The 20102-nt window shown below is 36.7% G+C and overlaps 1 pseudogene; it reads left to right on the top strand.

The window, feature by feature from the left end:
* Positions 1-15267: 15267 nt before the first annotated feature.
* Positions 15268-15676, top strand: LOC114083560 (E3 ubiquitin-protein ligase PPP1R11 pseudogene; annotated as a pseudogene).
* The last annotated feature ends 4426 nt before the right edge of the window (positions 15677-20102 follow it).

Below are 20102 nucleotides of genomic sequence, written 5' to 3'. Positions count from 1 at the left end.
CAACATGTGATAAGTGAAAGTAAAAGGCAAAGATAAACTGTGAAATTGTTTATAGCCATGCAACAGTTAATGTCTTTAATATACAAAGTGCTTTTATAAATATTTTAAAGTAGCCGTCAACATGATGAAAATCAAACTCATGTTAATGCAAATTTTGAAAGTAAATAATTTGAGAAGAACTATCTTCCAACAAATGGTGTGAAGAAAGCTGGATATTCACAGGCAAAAGAATGAAATTGGACCTTGCCTTACAGCATATGTAAAAATTAACTCAAAATGGATCAAATATCTAAATCTAAGAGCTGAAACTATAAAAATTTTGCAATTAAACATGAGAAAAAAGACTCATGAGATTGAATTTCACAGTTTCTTGGTATTACACCAAATACGTAGGCAATAAAAGAATTAATAGGTAGGTTGGAGTTAATCAAAACTTAAAACTTGGGGCTAAGGTTGTGGCTCAGTGGTAGAGCACTTGCCTAGATACTCAAGGACCTGGGTTCAATTCCAACACCATGAAAAATAGATTAAAAAGAAGCCAAAAACTTTGTACTTGTCGAAGGACACTATTACAAAAGTGAAAAGATGACTCACATAAGAGGACAAATTATTTTCAAATCATATGTTTAATAGGGGATTAATGTCTAGAATGTGTAAAAACTCCTAAAACACAATGACAATGAGCAATCCAATACAAAAAAAAAAGTGGCCAAAGACTTGAATAGTTGCTTCTGCAAAGAAGGAAGACAAATGACCAATTTGCACATAACTGGGGCTGGGGGTTGTGGCTCAGCAGCAGTATGCTTGCCTTGTATGCATGGGGCACTGGGTTCGATCCTCAGCACCACATAAATAAATAAAATAAAGTTATTGTGTCGTACAACTTAAAAAAAAGACACATAACCTTGTAATTTCATGCAAATGAAAACCACAGCAAAATACCACTTTATATCAACTATGCTGGCATAGTTTTAAATAAGTGTTGATGAGGATGTGGAAATATCATAACCCTCATACATTAATGGTGGGAATGGAAAATGGAAAGCAGAATATGATTCCTCAAAAAGTTAGAGAATTACTATGTGATCTAGAAATTCCAACACTAGGTATATACTCAAAAGAATTAAAATCATACCGACATTATTCACAATAGTCAATAATTGATAACATGGTAGTTCTATTTTTTTAGAAACTCCATACTGTTATGCCTAATGGCTATACCAATTTACATTTCTAAAAAGTGTTATGTTTCCCTTTTCTCCACATCTTCTCCAGAAGTTATCTTTCTTTTTTTTATATATAATAGCCATTCTTACTGGAGTGTAGTGATATATCATTAAGATTTTGATTTGCATTTCCCTGATGATTAATGTTGAGCACCTTTTTATATATCTGTTGGTTATTTGTATGGCTTATTTGGATAGATGTCCCACTCTGTTCCTTTCTCCATATTTCAGTCATTTTAGAGCTAGTGAGCTGTAGCTGTTTCTTATAAATTTGAATATTAACCCCTTATGGCTGATATGTAGCCTCCCTTTTCATTTCATGTTAATAGTTTCCTTTGTTGTGCAAAAGCTTTTGGTTAAAATGTGGATGTGTAACCGATGTGATTCTGCAATCTGTATTTGGGGTAAAATTGGGAGTTCATAACCAACTTGAATCTAATGTATGAAATATGATATGTCAAGAGCTTTATAATGTTTTGAACAACCAATAAAAAAAAATGTAGTACTAGGTAAAATAAGCCAGACACACAAAGAACAATACTTCATGGTCCCTCTTATATGTATCATCTATAAAAAGATTGAACATATAGAAACAGAGTAGAATGATTATTGTCAGAAATTGGGGGAATGAATGGGAAGATATAGATCAAAGTGTAAAAAGTTGAAATTATATAGGACCAATTAGTCGAGAGAGCTAAAATATAGCATGAAGACCATGTTTACTAATTTGTGATTGTATAACAGAAATTTTCTAAGAGTAAATTTTAGGTACTTTTATAACTACAACAACAACAAAAGAAAGATAACTAAATGAGATAGGATATATTAATTGAACTGGTTGTGTTAATCATTTAATCAGGTGTATGTATATCTAAGTATAAATATACATATATATATACATATATATTTACATGTACATATATATTATTCACCTGAAATATATCCAATAAAAATACAAATTTTTGAAAACACTGAAACACCCTATCGTCCACTGACAGATCAATGGAAATGGTAAAGAAATATGGAAATGAAATAAGGAAACAGAAAGAAATTTGGTAACATATAAATACAATGGAATATTATTCTGCCTTAAAAAGATAAAGTTCTAATACATGCTATTAGATGGATGAAAGTTTAAAAGGCACAAAAGGACATATGTTTATTATTTGACTTATATGAGTAACTTAGAATAGGCAAATTCATGGAAACAGTATAATAAAGGTTATCAGGAGGTTAAGTAAGGGGAGGAATAGGAGTTATTGTTTAATGGGTAAAAAACTTCTCTTTGGGAAAATGAAAATATTCTGGAAATGGATAGTGTTTTTGTTGACACTAAATTATGAATGTACTTGATTGCAGTCTGGAAATGGTTAAAATGTCAAATTTTTTGTTGTGTATATTCTACCTCAAGTTTTTACAAAATGGACTACAAAAATCATATACATATGGATTGATATCACCTGTGTGAAAAGATATTTCAAACAATAAAATTTCATTATAAATGGCATTAACAGATAAACATTTTCAATTGATTTTTTTATAATAGAATACACTAACTGAACTCAAAATGAAATATTATCTTTAAAATTTTAATTATTTTCACTAATAGGCCTATATTACAAATTGTATTCAACTATAATAATTATTATTTCATTAACAAAACATTTATGGGGAAAATAGTCAATATCTTCCCCCTTGCTCTCCTTCATTTTAAGAGCCATTGAGTCCAAGTTTATACAGTATTGCTCTTCTCTCTGCCATGTGGTAAAAGAAGCCTATTATTCATGGGAGAGAACAATATTTCCAGAACTCCCAGCTGCAAAGTGGCTACCAGTATCTGGAACTCTCACCATTAGAAATCCAATATTTCATTCTAAATCATGAAGTCTCTTTGTATATTCTGCTAAAAATTAAATACCAGGGAAACTGCTAGTCTGGACCAGATCACATAGATCCATTTCTCCCTACTCGGGTCCACTAAATGCAAATATAAAACTTTGAAATAATGCAAGAAACAATCAAAGGAAAACTCCATGGTAAGAAGGTACTGGGAGGGTGAGATTTTCTTTTCTTTTCAGGACTGAAAGAACATTATACTATCTGGGTATCTTGTGTTCCTCCCAAAACAGAAAAATGTGATCCAGGCTCAACATTTCCTGACCCCCAACCTAACAACAAAAGACATCCCTGTGTCCTGAGACTCCCTTCACCCTGAAATTATTAGACAAGACAAGCATATCCTTCTTTAGTCCTGCAGATCAAAGAATCCCTAGAGACCAGAGAACCTAAGGGCTACAAATAGAGGAATCTCACTGTGTTGGTTATTTTTTGTCATTATGACCAAAATACTTGATAAGAATAACTTAGAAGAGGAAAGATTTATTTTGGCTCACAGTTTTAGAGGTTCAGTTCATGGTAAGCTAGCTCCAAGGCAGAAACATGGTAGAAGGGTATGGTGGAGAAAAATTGTTCAGCTCAGGCAGCCCAGAAACACAAAGGGCAACCGGCCCCAGGTCATGCCCCACCAACCTACAGTTTTCATCACATTCCAGTAGGTCCTTTCAAATTATTAATCCATCAAATGGATTAATCATTGATGAGGTCAGACATGAAGACCAATGGTACAGAAGAGAAGACACAGCGACAAGTCCATGTAAATACAGTTATCTCATGCTAAAGGAAGGTGCCATTAACATACAATAGAGAAAAGATAGCCTCTTCAAAAAATGGTGCTTGGGAAGTTGGAAATCCATATGTGGTAGAATGAATTTGAACCCCTACTTCTCACCCTGCACAAAACTCAACTCGAGGCGGAACAAGGACCTAGGCATTAAATCAGAGACTCTGTGCCTAATAGAAGAAAAATTAGGCCCAAATCTCTATCATGTCAGCTTAGGAACCGAATTTCTCAACAAGACTCCTAAAGCACAAGAAGTAAAACCAAGAATCAATAAATAGGATAGTATCAAACTAAAAAGCTTCTTCACAGCAAAGGAAACAATCAAGAATGTGAAGAGGCAGCCTGCAGAATGGGAGAAAATCTTTGCCACCTGCACCTCAGATAGAGCATTAATCTCCATAATATGTAAAGAACTCAAAAAATTTAATGCCAGGCAGGAGAGGTGGCACGGGTCTGTAATCCCTGCTGCTTGGGAGACTGAGACAGGAGAATCATAAAGTTGAAAGTCAGCCTCAGAAATTTAGTGAGGCCCTAAGTAACTCAGTGAGACCCTGTCTCTAAATAAAATACAAGAAAGGGCTGGGGATATGGCTCAGTGGTTAATCACCCCTGGATTCACTCCCTAGTGCCAAATAATAATAATAATAATAATAACATCAAAAAACAAATAACCCAATCAGTAAATGGGCAAAGGAACTGAATAGACACTTCACAGAAGAATATATGGAAAAATGTTCAACATCTCAAGCAATTAGAGAAATGCAAATTAAAACTATACTGAGATTCCATCTCACTCAAGTCAGAATGGCAATTATCAAGAATACAAGTAACAATGTATGTTGGTGAGGATGTGGGGAAAAAGGTGCACTCATAGATTGCTGGTGGGACTGCAAATTGGTGCAGCCAATATGGAAAGCAGTATGGAGGTTTCTCCAAAAACTTGGAGTGGAACCACCATTTTTTTTTTAATGAAGAGAGAGAGAGAGAGAGAGAGAGAGAGAGAGTTTTAATATTTATTTTTTATTTTTTGGCAGACACAACATCTTTGTTTGTATGTGGTGCTGAGGATCGAACCCGGGCCGCACGCATGCCAGGCAAGCGCGCTACCGCTTGAGCCACATCCCCAGCCCGTGGAACCACCATTTGACCCAATTATACCACTCCTTGGTCTATACCCAAAGGACTTAAAATCAACATACTATAGTGACGCTGCCACATCAATGTTTATAACAGCTCAGTTCACAATAACTAAGCTATGGAACCAACCTGAGTGCCCTACAACAGATGAATTAATAAAGAAAATGTTGTATATACCCAATGGAATATTGCTGAGCCACAAAGAAGAATTAAATTATGGTATTTGCTAATAAATGGATGGAACTGGAGACTATCATACTAAGTGAAATAAGAAAATCCCAAAAAAACAAAGACCAAAAGTTCTCTCTGATATGAAGATGCTAACACACAATGGTGAGGGGGGAAAATAGAAGTCCATTGGATTAGACAAAGGGAAGGAAGGAAAGGGGTGGATAGGAATAGGAAAGATAGTAGAATGAACCGGACATAACTTTCCTATGTTCATATATGAGTACACAACTAGTGTAACTCCACACCATGTATAACCACAAGAATGGGAAGTTACACTCCATGTATGTATAATATGTCAAAATACATTCTACTGTCATGTATAACTAAAAGAAACAAATAAAAAATCTAAGAAAAAAGATGACGAGAGGCAGGAACAAAAGAATTACAAAACAACTAGAAAATATTTAACAAAAGAGCAATAGAAAATCCATACCTATCAATAATTACCTGAAGTTTAAGTGGACCAAATTGTTCAACTAAATGACCAAAAATGATTAAATTGATTAAAAATAATACTCAACTATCTAGTACCAGAAGAGACTTACTTCACTAATAAGGACACTAATAGATTGAAAGCAAAGGGATTGAAAAAATATTCCATGCAAATTAAAACCAAAAGAGAACAGGAATAGCTATACTTACACTTTACTGCCTAATCTTTCATGAGGCCTTCCTTTATTTCTAAATCTTAAGTGTTTTTTTAATATTTATTTTTTAGTTATAGGTGGACACAATATCTTTATTTTTTATTTTTATGTGGTGCTGAGGATCGAACCCAGTGCCTCATACATGCTAGGCGAGCACTCTACCACTGAGCCACAACCCCAGCCCCAAGTGCTTCCTTTTTGGTGCTTCCATAATAGCCAAATATCTTATACATATTATTTACCACTCATGCTATCTAAGATATCTGGGGCTATAACATAGCTGGAATTTAGATCTATCAATAAAACTGATGGAATGATCCTGCAATTGTCTATTGACATGAGAATTAAAATCATCGTGAGACTTCACCCTCACTGAAGAGCTAGAAGCCAAGATTAAAGGGCCAGGAAGCATTAGATTTTCTTTTCCAAATACTTATTGCACCTGGATCGCTTTAATAGAAATGCCAGTTAAAATAACTGGTATAGCCTGGCTCAATGGCACATGCCTATAATCCCAGTGGCTCAAGAGGCTGAGGAAGGAGGATCATGAGTTCAAAGTCAGCCTCAGCAACTTAGTGAAACCCTGAGTAAATAAAATATAAAAAATGGATGGGAATGTGGCTCAGTGGTTAAGTCTCCTGGGTTCAAACCCTGATACCAAAATAATAATAATAATAATAATAATAATAATAATAATAATAATAATAATAATAAAAAATAACTGGTAAAATTTCTCAGAGGCAACAACCATTACATGAACTCCTGTTCTCATCTTTGATACCTTGCTACTGATTGGATTTCCTATCAGCCTTGCCTCTGGGACAATATTTGTGGAGCTTTGGTAGACAACCCAAGTTATTATTTTTGTTGTTGTTGTTTGGTACCAGGGATTCAACCCAGGGGCACTTAACACTGGGCCATGTCCCCATCCCACTTTTATTTTTTTTATTTTAAGACAGGATCTCATTAAGTTGCTTATGGCCTCACTAAGTTGCTGAGGCTGGTGTTGAAAATCCACCCTCCTGCCTTGGCCTCTGCTGGGAGCCATTAGCCAAGTAGGTATGACAATTTCCTTGCCAGCGTACCCCATGTTGCAGTGATATTGAATGTAGGTGACCTTGCTCAAGGACCAAGGCGGATTAGGGCGTTCCCGGTTTAGGTTCCAGGTTTAAGGTTTAAGATTATTCCTGCTGGGAATAGGGCGTATCCTGCTGCCTGAGTTCCCCTTGAGTTCTCACGGGATTCAGAGTATTTTTTGAGAGATAGATGCCCAGTGGAGGAATTTGGGCAGAGAACGTGGATTTGGGCAGAGAACGTGGATTTCCCCAGAACGTGATTGTAGACGGCTGGTGTGAGTTCGGGAATAAAGAGTTGCTGTTTGAATCTACAAGCTGTGTGGTGGCTCGTGATTGTGTGCCCAGCCAGACTGCGGCATTTGTGCCCAGCCAGACTGCGGCAAGCCTCCCAAGCCACTGGCCAGGTTATTCTTAACATGACTATGATGCCCATCTATTTTTTCATTTTCCAAATCTTGAATAAAGCCATATCCTTGATCATACACTGACACTGATTACTTACCCAACAGATTTCCAGCCTATATTTTTTCCAAGTCTTTTCACGACAGGCATGACAATCTTTTACCAAGTTTCCTACATCTAGTTTTTCCCCCCAAATAAGTCATTCCTAAACACAACTTGTGTCGTTCTACTTAGACATTTTTAATGGATTCTTATTACTCACAGGACCATTTACAAACATACTTTTGGTCCCTGATATCAGCAGATGCCCTCAGAGAGTCCTGTAACTTCAACACTTCTTAATAACTTTATTTTCAGCTGTTTGCTTTTCATTTACTATGGATTTCTCTCGGAAGAAATTATTGCAATTTCAGCTATGCTTTGAAGGAGACATTTGCATTTTGTCCACAATTTGCAGGTGATGATAGGTTTGGGGAAGATTTTCGACAGCATCTGGATCATTATATTGTAAACAATTAAAACTTTTTAAAAAAATTAAAAGGGGGCAGGGGTTTTGGCTCAGTGGTAGAGCACTTGCCTCACATGCATGAAGCACTGGGTTCGATCCTCAGCACCACATAAAAATAAATAAATCAAATAAAGATATTGTGTTCATCTACAACTAAAAAATATTTTAAAAACTTAAAAGGAATACATCAAAAATTTATCAACAATTATATTTGGTGGGGTTATGCTGCTTTTTCTTTCTTTTGGTACCAGAAATTGAACCCAGAGGTATTCAACTACTGAGCCACATCCCAAGACCTTTTTTTAAAAAAATATTTTTAGTTGTAGATAGACACAGTACCTTTATTTTGTTTATTTAGTTCTTTTGTGTGTGGTGCTATGGAATTGAATCTAGTGCCTCATGCTTGCTAGGAAAGCACTCTACCACTGAGGCACATCCCCAGCCCACATCCAAGTCTTTTTTTATAATTTTTCTTTTTTTATTCTTTTTTTTGGAGATAGAGTCTTGATAAGTTGCTGAGGCTGGCTTTGAACTTGTGATCCTCCTGCCTCAGTCTCCTGAGCCTCTGGAATTACAGGTGAGCCATTGTGCCCAGCATATGTGTGTGTGTGTGTGTGTGTATACACACACACACACACACACACACATATATATTTGAGACAGGATCTCAGTAAGTTGCTTATGGCCTCACGAAGTTACTGAGGCTGGCCTTGAACTTGCATCCTCTTGCCTCAGCCTCCCAAGCCACTGGCCAAGTTGTTCTTAACATGATGATGCCCATCTACTTTTTTATTTTCCAAATATATATATATATATTTTAAATTTAGAGACAGAGTCTCCCTGAGTTCCTTGGGGCCTCATTAAGGATTACAGGTGTGCACCACTACACCTGGTTCAGATTTAATATTTTTTAAAAGGTTTATAATGCACATGCATTATTGAAAAATCAATAAAAACGTCAATTCTGTTTTAAAAAAAAAACTCACTTTGACTCATATCTCTTCCAAAATTCAAATTCAAGGAGTAGGTGAAATATGGACAAAGATGATATAGAGAGTATGGTAAAAATTTGAGAAGTCAATTTAACAAAGATTGGAATATTATTCAGATTTTTAAATGATGCTTAAAATGTTGTTTTCATTACATCAATCTTTGCAGATATAATAAACCGAGTCCAGTTACAAAAGTATGTATCTAGTCTGAGTTCAGTTCTCCAATGTAAAAAAACATAGAAAATATAAGGAAAAAAAGTCCAATACTTTTTATTAGTTCCCTCTGTATGGTAAGATTATTTATTATTTTTTAAAAACTCCTGGGCTGGGATTGTGGCTCAGCGGTAGAGTGCACATTGTGTTGTGTCCATCTACCAAAAAGATTCTTTCTTTCTCTCTCTTTAAAAAAAAAAGCTCCTTATACTTTTTTCTGTTTTCCAAGTTTTTTATAATCAGGAGAAAAGTAAAATACCGGCCATTGCCTATGTGGGCCACCAGGTGGAGATATAGCTTCTAGAATGAGATCTATCTCTAAATTGAAGGAAAAGTACAAATAAAGGAAAAAAATAATAATAAAGCATTCATGAATGAGGCCAGAGATAATTTTTTACATACCAGATCACTTAAAATTTATGAAAAGTATTATATATTTCAATCTGGTTTTTTAATACCTAAGTAACTACAAGTTTCTGCTATGCTTGATAGAAGAGGAAAGTAAAATATTTGCTAAACATATACTATATGCTGTATACTGAGTCAGGCACTTTTACATTCTTTTACTGAATCTCTACCATCAACAACCTATTGGGTGAACATACTCCATTGTGTACATATACCATGTTTTCTTTATTCATGCATCCTAGTCTGATGGGCACCTAGTCTGATTTTATAACCTGGCTATTGTGAATTGTACCATGATAAACACTGTTAGGCAGGTAAATCTATTTGTATTCTGGCTTTGATTGCTTTGAATATATACCAGGAATGGTATAGTTGAACATATGATAGTTTTTTGTTTGTTTGTTAGGAATCTCTGCACTGTTTTCCATACTGGCTATAGTAATTTACATTTCAATCAACAATATATAAGTGTTAATTTTTCCCCACATCCTCACCAATATTTGTTAGTTTTTGTTTTCTTGTTGATAGCAATTTTTACTGGAGTGAGATGGAGTTTCAATGTAGTTTTGATTTCCATTTCCCTGATGCCTAAACATATTGGGCATTTTTTTCATATATTTACTGGCCATTTGATTTTTTTGAGAAATATTTGTTCAGATCATTTCCCATTTTTATTGCTTTTCTTGTCCTTTTTTTTAGTTGTAAATGGACACAATGCCTTTATTTATTTATTTTTATGTGGTGCGAGGATCGAACCCAGTGCCTCACATGTGCTAGGCAAGCACTCTACCACTGAGCCACAACCCCAGCCTCAACTTTCCTTGTTCTTAAAGCATTAAATTTTGAGTCTTTATGTGTTCTGAATATTAATCCTTTGTCAGATGAATTGTTAGCAAATGTTTTCTCTCAACTGTAGACTGTCTCTTCAATCCATTGATTTTTCCTTTTGCTGCAAAGACACTTTTTAATTTGACGTAGTCCCATTTGTCAATTATATTGCTATTATTTCCTGAGCCATTAGATTTCTATTGAGTAAATCATTGCCTATATCTATATCTTGAAGTGTTTCTCTAATGTTTGCTCTAGTAGTTACAAAATTTCAGGACTTACATTTAGGTATTTAATATATTTTGAATATATTTCTGTACAGGGTAAGAGGTAGGGACCTAGTTTCAATCTTCTCTGAGTGGAAGTCCAGTTTTACCAGCAGCATTATTTAGAAGGCTGTCTTTTCTCCAAGATAAATATATGTTGCCCCCCCCCCAAAAAAAAATCATGTGGCTGTAGATATGTGGGTTTATGCCAGGGTCCTCTATTCTATTCCACTTGTTTATATATCTATTCTTATGCCAATATCATGTTTTTTGTATTACAGTAGCTCAGTAGTATATTTTGAAACTGGATATTGTAATGTTTTGAGCAATGTTCTTTTTGCTCTGGATTGTTTTGTCAATTCAGGGGTTTTGTGTTTCTATATGATATTTTGGATATTTTTTCTAATTCTGTGAAGAATGTCATTGGTATTTTGAGGGACATTCTACTGAATCTGTAGCTTACTTTCAGTAATATGGCCATTTTAACAATACTAGTTTTCTTAGCACATGACCATGGGAGTTCTTTCCATTTTCTAGTGTCTTCTTCAATTTCATTCTTCAGTGTTTTATAATTGTCATTCTAGAAGGCTTTACCTCTTTGAAGAGCTGTGGAATGCCACCAACTTATCCACAGTATATGATCGTCTGCATGGGATGTTCAATTTATTTTGCCAACATTGTATGGAGGATTTTCACATTTATGTTCATGAAGGCTATCAGTCCCTAGTTTTCTTTTTTGTGTTATTTCCGCATTAGGTTTTGATAAAAGGGTAGTATTGTCTTCCTCTAATGAGCTTGGAAGAGTTTCTTCACTTTCTATTTTATGAAATAGTTTGAGAAGCATTGGTATTAGTTATTCTTTAAAAGTCTGATAAAACACAACAGTGCATTTGTCTAGTCCTGGAATCTTCATTGCAGGGAGTCTTTTTATGACTGCTTCAATCTCATTGTTTGTTACTGATCTATTTAGGGTTTTGAAATGATTTTGTCTGAATTCTGGTTGCCTATATGTGTCTAGAATTTTTTCCATTTCTTTTAGATATTCTAATTATTGGAATATATGTTTTCAGAATATTCCTAATGATTCTTCTGTATTTCAGTGGGATCTGTTCCAATATCTACTTTTCACCTCAAATTTTATATATTTGGGGTTTCATTCATTCTTTTGGTGAGTTGGTTAAGTTTCAATCTTGTTTATATTTTCAAAAAACAAAACTTTTTAAAAAATTTATCCTTTATATTGTCCTTTTGGTTTCTATTTGATTTATTTCTCCTCTGATCTTTGTTATTTTATTTTTTCTACTAATTTGAGGTTTGGTTTGTTCTTGATTTTTAAGGCCTTCAGGTGCTTCTTTAGGTTATTTATTTGAGATCTCACTGTTTTTCTAATGTAGGCACTTATAGCTATAAACTTTTCTCTTGTAGCTGCTTTCACTGTGTCCCACAGGTTCTGGCATTTTGTTTCCATTTTCACTTGATTCTAGAACTTTTCAAATTTATCCCCCAATTTCATCAATGATCTGCTCATTATTCAAAAGTATATTGTTCAGTCTCCATGTATTTCTATAATTCCTGCAGTTTCTCTTGCTTTTGATTTCTAGTTTTATTCTGCTATGTTCTTATAGGATGGAAGAAATTCAGTATTTTCGTATTTGTTAAGATTTGCTTTATGTCCTAAAATGTGATTTATTTTTAAAAAAATTCTGTGTGCTGATGACAGATGGTGTACTCTGATGCTGTTGGATGAAATATTCTGTAGATGTTTGTAAAGTTCATTTGATTTATAGTGAAAATGCTTCTTTGTTGATTTTTTTGGCTTAGAAAAATTTTCTTTCTTTCTTTTTTTTTTTTTTTTTGGTACTGGGGACTGAACTCAGGGACACTCAACCATTAAGCCACATCCCCAGCCCTATTTTGTATTTTAGAGACAGGATCTCACTGAGTTGCCTAGTGTCTCACTGTTGCTGAGACTGGCTTTGAACTCATGATCCTCCTGCCTCAGCCTCTGGAGCTGCTGGGATTGTAGACATATATCATTGAGCCTGGCTTAGAAGATCTATCTACTGATGATTGCAGGGTATTAAAGTCATCCACTTACTATAGAGGGCCCTGTTTATCTCTTTATGTACTGTAGGGTTTGTTTTATAAAATTGGGTGGCTTGATGTTTCATTCATATATATTTATAATTGTCATATCATTTTGATGGAGTGTTCTTTTTATTCATATATAGTGACCCTCTTTGTTTCTTATGACTGATTTTAACTTGGAGTCTATTTTCTTAGGTATAAGTATAGATATTCTTGCTTTCTTTTGGATTACATTTGATTGGAATATCATTCTTCATCTTTTCACTTTTGATCTTTGTATGTCTTTGTTGGTGAGATGAGTTTCTTGAAGACAACAAACAGGTCTTATTTTTAAATCCAATCTTAAAAGTAAACCAGATGTAGATTTCTGATAAAACCTATTAAAAACATCTACAATACCACTAACTGTAGAGAAGAAAGGGGCAGAGATAATGTAGACTAGACTAAAACATTAACGAGTGTAAAATCAATAATAAAATAAATTTTTAAAAAAGGGATAAGGGAAAAGATGAAGAAACAAAAACAGAAAGACAAAAACAACACTAATAAATGGGCAAAAGATCTACAGAGACATTTCTCAAAAGAAGAACAAATGGCCAAAAAATATATGAAGGAACGTTTAACACTGCTAGCAATCAGGGAAATGCAAATCAAAACTACACTGAGATTTCATCCCATTCTAGTCAGAATGACAATGATCAAGAATACAAATAATAATAAATGCTGCTGAGGATGTGGGGGGAAAAGTACACTCATATACTGTTGGCGGGACTGCAAATAAATACAACCACTTTGAAAAGCAGTATGGAGATTCCTCAGCAAACTAGGAAAGGAACCACCATGTGACCCAGCCATCCCACTCCTTGGTATATATTCAAAAGAACTTAAATCAGCATACCTTAGGGATATAGCTACATCAATGTCAAGATATGTAACCAGTTCAAGCATCCATAAATAGATGAATGGATAAAGAAAATGTAGTATGTATATATATATATATATATATATATATATATATATATATATATATATATACACAAAGGAGTCAAGTAAGGGGAATAGTGGAGAGAGGAGGGGAGGGATGAGGGTGGCAGCAGGGACTGAAATGGAGTAAATTAAATTTTATGCATGTTTGAATTTATGTCAAAATGAACTAAACTATTATGTACAGTAACTATAATGCATCAATAAAAGCAAAAACAATTGAGAAAAACAAAACTGAAAGAAAGTAAATTAAAGAATATAAAATACATAAAACTAGATAAAAGTATGAAAAAATTGAGGGAAAATGAAACAAAACAAAAACAAAAATGTCAATAATTTCTCTTGCCAAAGTATTTAAAATGAAGACACTTCTTTCTAGGACCTCAATTTTTTAATCATTCAGGTATGATGGTAGTAGTATGTTGCAGCTGCCATGAGGAGTGTTTCTTCTCAGCTCGAGCCAAACAGGCCAAACCACATAGGATAGTATGCAGGTTGAGCCTTTTCATTGTCTTTCCCATTAACAGAGGCTAAGGCAAAGTTGTTCACGGCAGTTCTCAGGGATGGGGAAACAATGACAGTAGGATCTGACTGCCAAACCCTCTCTTGCCTGCTGAGCCTTTGGACCAATGGGTTTAACACCCCTTCACTCCTAAACCCTCAGTCATTGTGAGGTATGGCAAATATCTGAGACTTGACAGCATATCCTCTGAATACCTTCTAGTATGAAGGAATTGACTAAACCAATGCAAGTTGCACTGGTAGTAGGGAGCCACAGGAACCAAGTGATCTGCCAGTCCCAGCCTTGGCCTTCCTGGACCCAGCCCCCATGCAAATCCACACACCATAAATAGCTTGTCCCACTCCTCACCACAGGGGGACAAATAGCCAATTTTAAGGGGTTTCTTTTTGTTTGTTTTGTTTTGGTACCAGGCATTGAATCCAGGGGCACTTAACCACTGAGTCACATCCAAATCCTTTTTTTTTTTTTAATCTTGAGACAGAATCTCCCTAAATTGCTGAGGCTGGTTTGGAATTTGCATTATTCCTGCCTCAGGACCCTGAGCCACTGGAATTATAGGCATGCACCACCACAATGGGCTGAAACTGCCAATTTTAAATGACAGTGCTTTCTGCTTCTCTCTACCTCACAGACCACACTTTCTACTGAGTAGAGTCCTCAGCGGATTTTTCATACCTTTTTTTTTAATCTTTACACGGTGCTGAGGATCAAACCCAGTGCCTCCCACGTGCTAGGCAAGCACTCTACTACAGAGCTACACTCCCAGTCCCTCCTCAGCAGAGTCAATTTGAGTGCCAAACACTTAAACTGGGTTTTCAGTAGTTCCATTTCCCTAGGCCCAATCTGTCTCTTTGGACAGGAGCTTATTGAGCCAGTGAAGAGAAGAGGCCATTGGTCTTGGATATTTAAAAATTCAGGGAGAAGGGGTAAAACGGAGGCTGAGGATCCTTGCTACTACCCTGAATCGGATACCGATTCTCTTAGAACCCAGAGACACAGAAAAAGGGAAGGGTGTATCATTCCCCTTCCTCCCCTCCTCCTTTTCCTCAGCCTTAGCTATGGCCAAGGTAGGGGCCGGGCTGAGCGAGATCAGGCACTGAGACAACGGTTACCGTGACAACGGAGCCCGAGAGAACCGGAGCCTAACTATCAAACTTCGGAAAAGGAAGCCAGAAAAAAAAAAAAAAAAAGTGGAATCGACAAGTGACACAATAGACAATGAACACATGGGACGCCGTTCATCAAAATGCTGCTGTATCTATGAGAAAACTCGGGCTTTGGGTGAGAGCTCCACTGGGAGTGAGGTAGAGGACAAGGAAGGCTGTGCCTCCCTCTGTGTATGGGGCCACCGCAAAGCACAGAGTCATGCAACCCCACGACCAACCCCTACTACCCCTCCCCAGCCTCCAGACCCCTCCCAGCCCCCTCCAGGGCCAATGCAGCACTAAATTCCTCTTTCCCCCATCATTCCTGTGTCTGTCTGGCCCTGAATGTATCCTTGTGGCTACCTGGGGGTTAAATCCATGGTTTGATTTCTTCTTCAGCCCCCTCCTTCCCTCTTCTTTGCCTCATAGAGGGAAGAAGTAGAGGAGGGTGGACAGAGATCCTGGAATTCTGACTTGCTGCTATTCCGGAACCCAGTCTTCTGGGTTCTCCCAGCCCTCATTTCTCCTTCCAGTCCCATCCTTACCAGGGATCTAGGCATCTTGGTCCCAGTCTCTTTCCTTTGTTCTTACTGCCAAACTGCCTGTCCTGGGATCCAGTTATCTTGGCCCCTTGCACCCTCAATTTGAGTCCCAAACACTTAAACTAGGTTTTCAGTAGTTCCAACTTTCACTGCCAGGGTCCCAGTCAGATTCCAGGCAATCTCACCCCAGCTGTCCTTGTTAATCTTGGCTTAGAGCTTTTCCACTTATGCATTTATATAATCCTTAATCTTAGTCCTTGCCTATAGGATATGAGGTCTTATGGGACACTGCAGGGCTCCCAAATTTTCCCCTCTTTCCGACACTTCATGCCCTCAAAAGGAGTTAGAGAAAGAGGTCTTTGTCATTCTCACTTCTAAGGGAAAGTGAAATGAAAAATTTGATATAGGATTTTTGACAGAGATAATTTGATATTGATCACTTAGAGCCAACTATCTTTTCAGCCTTTCATCCTTTAGCTTCAGAGGCATCCAACATATCCCAGGGGCCTAGGACCCTGGGAGAGGAAGGAAAAGAGAGAGAGCAAACAGATGGGGGTATGTACCCTGTACTATACTCTACCCCTTCCTTTCTAGGCTTTGATGCATCTGCCAACCCAGATAGCCAGCTCTCTCAACCCTCCCCACCCTTCACTGGGACTTGGTTATCATTTTCCAGGTGTTTTGCCATGCACAGTTGCAGAGATCAGTCAAATCCATATCACCACTGAGATCTCATTTATTGCCGCAGATGCACAAAATAAATAACCCAACATCACAAAAAAAATAAAATAAAATAAAAATTCAGGGGCTTTTGATTCCCCAAGCAGTAAGCTCAGGCAGTGGGACCCTTCTTAAGATGGCTTCTCAGTATGGCACCATATGAATATTTTGGGAAGTACAGAGCACCTCTTCTGTAGTGCCAGAACAGTTCACAGATCCAGGTTTCCTGTATGTTTGCCAGATGCCAGATTCCGGACTTGTGAAGATCACTGGGACTGTTTCATCTATAGCCCCACTGAAGGGGCATTTCTCCTCCCCCTCCTGAACCATTGGGTGATTGGTGTTTGGGCACTCTGTTTATATTACTATTTTCATAACTGGTAGTTCTGATTTTCTTTTCTTTCTTTCTTTCTTTTTTTTTTTTTTTTTTTGTGGTGCTGGGGATTGAACCCAGGGCCTGTGCATGCAAGGCAGGCACTCTACCAACTGAGCTATATCCCCAGCCCTAGTTCTGATTTTCACCTGGTCACTGAATCTCTTACCTTTGCACTCCAGTGCTTTCCTAAGACCCTCCTACTTCAACATGTGGCTACACACCAATCTCACAGAGAAGTAGGAGAGTGCTGAATTCCTCTAATCTGCTATCTTTCTATATGAATACTTCTCATACTTTGTCAGTATTCTATAATTTGTGTGCCCTGGAATTTCTAGGAATGATCTTGGTGATTATTATTGAAACTATTTTAAACAATGTTATCCAAATGCTCATCAAGTGTTAATGGTAATGAAAACTGTACCATAAAATCATTAACTTTACAGTGGAAGCCAGAAGTGCTTAGAAAATAAAAGCTATGAAGAAGCTATAATCATCTTGATAGGCTGCAATCTTAATCAACAATGGAGTATCCTGTTAAGTGTTAGAACCAATATTGAGAAAAATCTAAGTAGCATTAAAGCTGAAATATTCTGCATGTTCACAGATTTATGGAACCAATGATACATTGCCTCTAATTTACATAATTTCCACAATAAAATTAAGCTCAAATTGTGCAATATCTTTAGTAATGCATCCACCCTTTGAACAAAGTAGGAAAATCTTATTACCTCCACTTTAAACATATGGAAACTGAGACTCAGAAAGGTTAATAACTTGCTCCAAATCACATAGGTAAAAATGGCCTGTGTACCAGATTTGACTAATAACTGCTTCATTTGCCTTTTAAGAGTGTTGGTAGTTGATGATCTCACTCAACTACAGGTTTCAATTAATCATCTCTCTCTGTTCTTTATTCCTAAATATATATCTTTTGGAAAAACATGTTCTTCCTGAACTCCAAATATCTATATATACCTGCCATTTACCCAAACCATAAATATAAGCATCTTCCTGTCTCCTCTCCACCAATACACCTTCTTTTTCCTTTTTCTCAAAACCGTTTCCTCATTATTGGATTGGCATCATGGACAAGGACTGAGCTTTTGGCAATGGAACCCTCTGATCCAGTCTTTCTTAGTACTACCCATCCATTTAGCATTTAGCCTTAATTCAGAGTTCTCTGTTTACCTAAGAAGTTCTGGGTATTAATCAAAAACTCTGGTCTCAGTGGTCTCCCAAGTGGAGTATATAAGCTCTTAGTACACAAGGTGATCAGTAGAGATGTTGTTAGAAAGTTATTATAATTCTAATTTTTGACTATTAAATCCCAATTTTGTGTATGTTTTATAGAATGTGATGCTACACATTTATTATTACCTGTCCTGCAACAATTTGTTTGCAAATCTGTGACTATTAGGATGTGAGATTGTGCTTCTTTGTGCCCTTTTCCCTTTGGTCCTCATTTTGCCTTTTCAGATAATACAGAGCATGTTTAAACCAAGTAAGATAAATCTTGTTCCCATGAATAACATCCTGACCTTATTGAAGACAATATCTCATACTTCCTCAATGTACAGGTAAACACCATTCCCTATGTAATTCCATTTTATTTCTGTGTATGTGACACACAATCCAGAATCAAGTACTCCAAAGTTTGTTTCTACAAATGCAGAGGACAATGGAACCACTATGATTGCTTCTTATCCTTATGGTATTTTAATTTATTTACCAACTTATTGCAATAAATTTTGTTTTTTTATAAAAGGCCCTGCTACAAGGCAAACTGTGATAAATAACATTTGAATATTAGGGTAGTCAGGAAAGCTTTCTGGAAGAGATGTTATTTGAATAATAAATCAATGGGACCATATTATAATATGAGAGTGCATGTTTTATTAAGGCCTAGAAGAGGAGTTTGAATTTTATCCTGAATGCAATGATGAATCATTGAAGGGTTTTATTCATAGAAGTGTCATGTTCATCTTTGTGTACTAGAAATCACCTTTGCTCTTTGTGAAGAACAAACTGGAGATAGGAGATAATGGAAGTAAAAATAATTTTTAAAAAGGTTTAGCTTAAAGTTGCTGAGAGCCATAGCCAAGTAGGAATGACGCATGGCATTTTTGGTTGAAAGGTGACACCAGCAAGCCATTGAGATGATAATGATTATGTTAAGATGTGCATTCAATTGGAGATTAGACCCCTGCTGTCCGGCCTGGGCCTGCTACTTTGAGCTCTTGTGGGACTCCCGGAGAGTTCCCATTGGTTGGGGAAGTGCAGTAGGAGGGAATTCCAGAGGAGGGATTTCCTGTTGGTGTAGTGTGTCCCGGGAGAAGGCTGCGTGCATGGCATTCGCGGGAGTTTTGGAAATAAATTTGTTCCTGCTTGAGTGGCTTGTGATTTTGTGCCCAGCCAGACTGCTGCATAAAGTGTTGGCAAGTAGAATGGAGAAGATGGGAGAAAGTAGAGAGTATTTAGACAATAGAATGATAAGTCATGAAAGTTGATTGTATGGAGAGTGAGACAGAGACTACTTCATGCTGAAATCTTGTCATGATGTAACATGGTGTGGAGTGTAGATGTCAGGTGAGTTGTCTCATGAATTTGATGATTGAAATCCATGAAAATGAGGGTGAGAGCAAAGTAACATGATTTATTAGAGTAATAGAAGGGAAGCAGAGCTCCCAAAGAGGGAGGGGGTCCCAAGAGAGGGATGCCCACAGGTGTCTGTTGTCTAGGCATTTTAATGGGCTTTATCTGTCCCTATAGATGATTGGTGGGATATAGGATCCAGAAAGGGAGCCAATCAACTTTCTGTAATTTGCTTTCTTTAGCAAATCTGGATAAAAGTGATTTTTAAGCCTTAATCAGCACAAGAGTTGGGGTGAGAGTCTGGTGGTGGAAGAGGAAGTACCTTTTGTGGTCAATCTTGTCTAGGGGCTGTTCAGGAACTATCCTTGTACCTTGGAGTAGCTATAGTCAGAAGCTTGACTTCCCAATTCTCTCTTCCTCCTTTTCTTCTCTAAGACCCTTTTCCTGGCTTGTATGGGTGGTCTATCTTTCTGTCTCAATAGTAGTAGCTCATGAGACCTAAGTGTTAAATTTTCAGG

Source organism: Marmota flaviventris, chromosome X (genome assembly GCF_047511675.1).
Source record: "Marmota flaviventris isolate mMarFla1 chromosome X, mMarFla1.hap1, whole genome shotgun sequence".
NCBI classification, from domain to species: Eukaryota; Metazoa; Chordata; class Mammalia; order Rodentia; family Sciuridae; genus Marmota; species Marmota flaviventris.
This window is presented reverse-complemented; position numbering and strand designations above follow the sequence as displayed.